Source organism: Bidens hawaiensis, unplaced genomic scaffold (genome assembly GCF_021521415.1).
Source record: "Bidens hawaiensis isolate Kalapana, Puna unplaced genomic scaffold, B.hawaiensis_p1.1 tig00027089_1, whole genome shotgun sequence".
NCBI lineage: Eukaryota > Viridiplantae > Streptophyta > Magnoliopsida > Asterales > Asteraceae > Bidens > Bidens hawaiensis.
Genome location: NW_027494370.1, coordinates 160,229 through 168,072, shown reverse-complemented (window position 1 = coordinate 168,072; position 7,844 = coordinate 160,229).

The window sequence follows — 7,844 nt, the reverse complement described above, 5'->3', positions numbered from 1 at the left end:
CTACTGACTTGATCAAAATCCGTTGTTAGTCATACATTTGTCCTCCCTTGCGTGCGTCTCAATACCAATAAGAAACGGACCCCAGGGGATACAATGTATGTAAGTCGACAGATTGACTCGTGCATACTCACTCACAGTAAAGGAAAATTGATGCATTGCTCAAAAAGTTCTATAAATTCTAATTTTGATCGACATTATAATGGTTTAAGTCAAGTTGGGGTGATATGGTAAAAATCAAACTAAGCTTGAACCGAGATTAGAGTCTGATAATTTCTAATATTCTGTGCTATAACTGAACCATTAATCATATCACAAAAACACTTGAAAGTTTGTTATAATATTTAAGTGGACAACAATATCAATGACCGACTTAGCGCCAGTCATAATATCGCTGAAATATAAAACCGTGATGGAAGGGTAATTTGGTCAATATAATTCTCTTCTTAAACTCACCAAAAATCCAAAAATATGTATTGCTTTTGAAAGATCATACAAAAACACCAAAATATTTTTCTGTTTTAGGTCTTACTTTTGGATAATTTTCTTGTAAATATTTTACATCAAAAGATCAAAACATCAAAAAGATTTTCTTTTCCTTTTACATATTATTTAATCATTCTATTTAAGTTAAGTGTTTTAAACGTAAAACACGATAAGGTATTTGATCTTCGAGATACGAGATTTCAGTGATTTATTTAACTCTCAATTGGTATCAATAAAAATACATTTAATTGATTTAATTGATTTATTTATTCAGTTATTTAATTATTTAATTTAAAAAATTACATAAATGCAATTCGTTAAAAGTAATTCGTTAACTGTAACGAATTAATGTCAAACAAATTGCGCTCCAATTCGTTAATTTAATTCGCTTCTGCCACTCTGTAACGAATGACTTTTAATTCATTATAATTATAACGAAATAATTTTAATTTGTTATGCCATGTGTGTTTTTATAATAACGAATCACTTAATTCTTTATTTCAAATTTAAACAAATCAAATGATTCGTTGCATTGGAGATTGTGTTGTGTCAGAGTATATAAGGATTTATGCACCCATTCGTTCCACTATTCACTTTCTTCTTCACAAATATACTGTTACTCTGCAGAATTTTTTTTTTGAAAATCCGATCATCATTATACATAATTCTAATCCTTGTTTTTGAATTATAAGGTAATGGCAATCTCAGCATGGTGATTTTCGTTATAATTTTAAAGACCATTTGCTGGGTTAATTAATCGATTAAGTTATCGGGTTTTAAGTTATTGATAATCCTTTAATTTACCCTATATGTACCACGATTTGGTACAAAAGATCAATACAACTACATTCGCGATGTGTTTCTGAGATCCTTGTGATCATTTTTTTGGTTTTACGTCGATAATTATGGTTGAATTGATTTCAGTTTGCAGTTCTGACTTTTTGATGTTCTTGTCAATTTTGACTTGGACTTTTATCAGTCAAAGATTAAGCTTAAAGGGCCATTCGTTATTGTGTAACGAACTGGAACTAATTTGTGTCCAATTCGTTATACAGATCAAACGAATCATGATAATCATTTATAATTTATAATGAATCAAGTCATAATTCGTTAGCTTTTATTCCTGATTCGTTAGATCTAATTTGCCTTATTTACTTGATAGAGAAGTAGCTAATTCGTCATAACGAATCTCCAATTCGTTATAACAAATCAGAATATTTAACGAATGACATTTTAATTTTATTAAAATCAAAAAGTTTATAAATTAGTTTAATTTTAATCTTCTAATTATATTTGTATTTTTTTTATTATTATTCATTGTCACTAATTCTCGGATTTATTTATATATCATAATGGCTGATAATATGGAGCAGGATCCTCCTGTAGCTGAGCCACAACAACAACAATAGGATTTATCTTTATTATCATACGATAAAAAGCATAACATTTCTGCTTTTGTCGGCACAAATTTTGCTGATGAGGACGTATTTGGAGAGTTATTGACTTTTATAAGACATTCGGGGATTCATTATGTTGTGAAAGCTCCACCGAATGTATATTTCAGCATTATACGTTAGTTCTGGAATTCAGCCCGCTATGTTGAAGCTGAGAACCACATCACAGCTACTATCAACGAAAAGTCTATTATTATCACACGAGGCGTTATTAGAAGAGTTTTGCGGATTGATGATAATATAGATAACTTGTGTGAATTTCATCGGGAGTTGATTCGAGGTCTGTTTACCCGTGTACGTTATACTGGTGATTTGTGCAAGTCCCTGTACAACAAGGTGTACTTGTGCCCAACATACAAGTACTTACTTCACATTTTAATTCATTGCCTTGGTGGACGGAAGGGTGGCTTCGATGAATGTTGGATTATGTTACAATCGGCATTTGTCGCGTTGATACTGAATAAGCCATTTAACTTTTCTGAGATGGTATTTTATCATCTCCAGGAGAATTGTCTCTAGGTTCATTCAGCTAATTATCCAAGACCTAATTCCTGACTTGGTAATTGATCAGACACTACAAGATGATGTGATGGTTCTTGATCATATGATTGCTGATACCGTTCATCGAGTGAAGAGTTATAGGCTGACTCCACATCCACCATTCAAAAGACTGATTGGTCATCTGGTGAATCCAGATTATGTATGTCCTCCCAATAGTCGCTGGATCCGCGCTGACTCAGATTCTGAGAGTGAGGAAGGACCAGGTGGGAATGATGGTGATGAGGGTGATGATAATGATGGTGGTGATGGTGATGGGGGTGATCCAGCTCAACAACAAGCTAAGGTTGAGGCAGCTGCTGCTATAGTTGCTCAACATAAACGAAAGTGAAAGGAGGTAGCTGGTGAAGTGTCGTCCAAACGACGTGTGTCGGCTGGTGCTGGCATTTCATTTGGAGTTCAACCTCCAAGGTCATTCATTCTTCAAAGACCGACGGTGCCGCTTACTACTAGCACCCCAGAACTCACTTTGACGACCACGCTCACATCGGATCCTAGGCTTGGTATGATTCTTCAATCTGTTTTATATAATTACCAAGGCCTACGATTGATACATAGGTGGTTTCTCCTACACCGACGATGATGTCTCCCCCACCTATGGACTTTTCATTTCTGAGGCTTAATGAACCTCAAGGTCTTGGTCAACCAATCCCTTCTTTGTTTCTTGCAATGTCACATGATCAACAAATGAATATGGTCTTGAGTCTACTCCATTTGTATTAAAATCAAATGTCTGCTGACCGAATGACTCAAGAACGTATGATTGACAATCAATGAAGGCTGATGGGGTATGTATCCTATTTTCATAAAGAAACAAAGGAGCTTCGTGAGATTTTTAAGTCTCACGGGGTGAAATAAAAGAACAAGAGGATCTTATCTTGCAGCTGACATGCAAGGACGATGCACTTAAGAAGCTTAAGATGATGATGAAGATCCAGATGCTTCGGGTACTGGAGGATCTGAGCCTAAACAAACTCACGGCTCGTCTTCTGGTGCAGGTACAAGTGATGTTGGTGATTTGGGAAAACAGTTGGTTGTTTATCATGACTTTGAGAATGTTAAACCCATCGAGTCGATAAAAGCCAACACTGTTATATTTATTGATGGGTCGGGAATGGTCAGAAACATTGTTAATGCTAATGATAGAAGCAGGATGGTTTGTTGAGCGGTCCTTAACACGAGAGCAGATTTCTATAGTGCTGGGTCAAAATGACAATGAGCTGTCCGTGTTAGAGGCTGAGAACGATGTGGAGGTCGAGAATGATGAAGAGGTCTTGAATGACCCAACTATTGAGATGAACACGTCCTTTATTTATGAAGACGAGGAAATCAAGATTGAGGGCGTGACGGCTGAGGAATACCCTGACTTATTTCAACACTCTAATGTTGATCAGGGTGCTCCGATATTTAATGAAGAAACAGCTAAAGAAGCTGAAGATCATTTGGAGAAGGTATCAAAAGGCAAGAACGTTGATAAAAGATTTGATTCTATTCCTGATCCATCGGTTGCTGATATTCAAAGATGGTTTGCTTGTCCGGACAAGAAAGCTCATAAGATTATCGATGCATACAGATACGTTGATGAAGAACGAAAGCAGGAAACCATTGCACGAGCCAAAGCAAATCAGATGACTTCTTTCAAGGCCGTGTCTAAAGTTCAAGGTGATATTCTTTCATGGCTTTTCGATTCTGAATTAAATGTTTGTATAATCAAATAGGAGAAAGGCGTTCAGTATTATGAAAAGATTCTTGACGTTCTTTCATTACCAAGATGGGATGTACGGACTCTGGCATACAGTCCTTTTATTAACCATGGGTATGTCGTCAAGCAGATTGGTTCCATCAACATTTGCTTTTCGAGGTCAATCACGGATTTAAGTTCTTTAAGCCACAGATTCCAATTCGTAAGCGCATTGATGAGATAGATCCAAGAACGGGTTGGAGGAAGTTGTTTCTTAAAGTTAAACCGCAGAAAACGATGAGGCGAGTACCAGTAAAGATGCTGAATCAGCATATGTATTTTTCGATTAACCGCTGGTATTATGACAATCGAACTGGCAAGGCCGTTATTGTTTTGGGTAAGGGATTAAAGACCAAGCTGATAAAGATCATTAATCCGATGTGGCTCGTGAACTTGACAGAGACCGAAAATAACGTGTTGTTCAAGAATAAAATATTAATCGAGCGTCGTGAAGACTATGACTGAGCAATGCAATTTCAATGCGTTGTTCGTGTATGTCATGAGCATGGGATTCACAGCTATAGAGACTGGCAGACCAAGCGCTTCAAATAACTTAAAGACAAAAAGCTCAAGACGAGGGGGTGTCTGTTAGTGCATGGCTTTGCGTCTCGAGTCTTCGTAATTATCCTTTTATTATTATAATGTAAATGTTATTTATATTATTCCCTAGTTCGTTATGGTCTATCTAGTTCGTTAAGGATGTTTAACGAACTAGATGTTTAAGTTATTATCTCCCCTGATTCGTTAAGGATGTTTAACGAACTAGAGTGCAGTTCGTTATACCTATAAGACGGTTTGTAATGTAACGAAGTGGAAGGCTAGTTCGTTACGGAATTTGTAACGAACTAGACTCCATCTTCTATATATAGAGGGTTCCCCCTCTGTTAATTTATGTTTTGGAATTAATCTTATTGAATTGATGTCAAATTGTTCTCTCGATTCAAAGCTTCACATATATAAAATATTACTATAACATTACACATACAGACACCTAATATAACCTAATAGTTAAGAGTAATCACGAACTAGATCCTCACGGTATTAGATCTAATTGTTAATTGATATAGATCTGAATTAGATCCGTGTTTCTACAATTTGTTAATTCAAAAGCATCAAACACAACAGATCCTTTGGTTAAAGCTAAACAATTATTATAATCTACCAAGAAAGTTCAATTTGTTAATTCAACTGGAACTGACACTTTATAGAGTTTTTCTAATTGTTCAAATCTTGATTTTTACATGAAAAAGAAATCTGTTACATTTGATGATGTGAAGAAAGGGCATGTTCCAGGTGTTTTTCATCAACCTTCTGTTGTACCAGTTTATGCCAAACCACAACGTGAGTTTATTGACATGAGAACATGCTTTCAATGTGACGAACAAGGCCATGTTGTAAGAAACTGTGGCATGAAGAAATCATAGAATATTCATCCGTTTATCAAGGAACAAGCCAAACCCATTCCTTTTATTAAAGAAATTCTGAAAAGACCTATGTCTTATGATGGTGAAACACACATTATGTTTTCGAATGTGAATCCACGTAAGGTGATTCATGTTGATGAAAGCAATGTCAAGATAAAACATAAATTTGTTCCTACGGAACCAATTTATAAAAATGTGAACACAAATGTATTTCAAGCTCATATTTGAGACGAAGGTCAAAAATACCTGTGACTTATTCACAAGCAGCTAAACCACATTTGGATTCACTAAAAGTTAACTCTTCAAGTGAAACTAAAGAGGTGCCCAAGACTGAGGCTTGGGCTGTCTTTTGAACTAATCATCTTACCTATATGTGCAGAGTTTATCCAAGACTATAACTGGTGAAAACTGGATTATGGATAGTGGATACTCTCATCATTTTACCAGCAACATCAATCTTCTAACAAATGTCAAGAATATTCAAGGAGGTTATGTAGCTTTTGCGGGTAATTCGGGGAGAATGATTACAAAAGAGGGAGAAGTTTCGAATGGTAGAATTACATTTAAAATTTTAAATTATTGTGATAAAGTGCGTCACAATCTGCTGAGTGTTTCTCAGATTGGTGATAAAAAGTATACCACTGTAGTTAATGACAAGGAGTGCATCAACTCAAACCGGGTTTTGTTATTCCCGAAGACATGGTGGTTATGAGGTCTCTTCGGTCAAATGATATTTATATACTAAATATGAGTACTAAGGTATCTACTTCTGCTGAAACGTGTTTTATCTCAAAAGCAACTGAGAAAGACTCGATTTTGTGGCATAGACGTATGGGTTACATTCATGTTAGAGAAATGAATTATCTGAGGGCGAATGATTTGGTTGATGGGATTTCCCTAAAACACTTCAAACTGACCGATCACTGTGTTTCATGCAAAAAGGGCAAACAGAAAAAGAACTCGCACCCGTCTAAGTTAATTAATTCCATTGATACTCTTTGGAATGACTTCATATGGATTTGTTTAATCCTGTGAATCGTGCGAGTATTGCTGGAGATTGGTATTGTTTAGTTGTCACTGATGACTATTCAAGATATTCATGGGTGTTATTTATGAGATCTAAAGATCAGACACCCGTTCTTGTGCAAAATCTAATCACAAATATCGAATCACTGTACAAACACAAGGTGAGACGTATTCGGAGTGATAATGGTACGGAGTTCAAAAACAATGTATTGGATTTCTTTTGTATTCAAAAAGGAATTCATCGACAATATAGTGCTCCATATGTACCTTAACATAATGGTGCTGCTGAAAGGAAGAACCGAACACTAATTGAAGCTGCAAGAACAATGCTAGAAGATTCAAAGCTTCCTGTCCAATTCTGGAATGAGGCGGTGAATACTGCTTGCAACACTCTTAATCGTGTTCTGATTGTGAACAAGCTGCAAAAGACAAGTAATGAGCTTCTGAACAATCCAAAACCTAATTTAAAGTTTCTGGAACCATTCGGGTGTCCTTGCATTATGTTGAAAAGAGATGCGGAAAAATTCAAAGAAAAGGCTATTGAAAGGTTATTTCTTGGGTTATGCATCACTTAAGAAACGAGTATTCAATTTCACTTCGGATTGTGTTGAAGAAAGGTATCATGTTGATTGTCAAAAATACAAAACTCCTCCTCCTGGCAAGGGTCCTGATTGGATGTTTTATTATGAGAGTTTATTTAATCATTTACTCGTATAGTTGATCAACCTGACGAAGACTTGGTGCGTGCTTATTTAGAAGATCAATTGTTTCCACACTGAGATCTTCAACTTCTACTTATGAGAATGTTACACAAGAAGATATTCCTGATTCGTCTGATGTAATTTCTATTTCATCAGATGATGGTCATTTTGTTGACTCCTCTTCAGTTCCATTTCCTGAAACTCATGAGTTGGTGAATCGTCTCATGATGCTGAAGAGAATCTGACTAATTTAACTAATATTGTTGTTGTTCCTGAGAATCCGACACTTCGGATTCACACGTATCATCCTCAGGGCAACATTATTGGTGATCTTGATGTTGGTGTGCAAACACGTCATCAGATTGCTAATTCAAGTGACGTTAAAGTATTGTGTGTGTATGCCGATATGCATTCATCGGGAAACATGAATCTCACAAAATACACTTGCTTTGTGTCT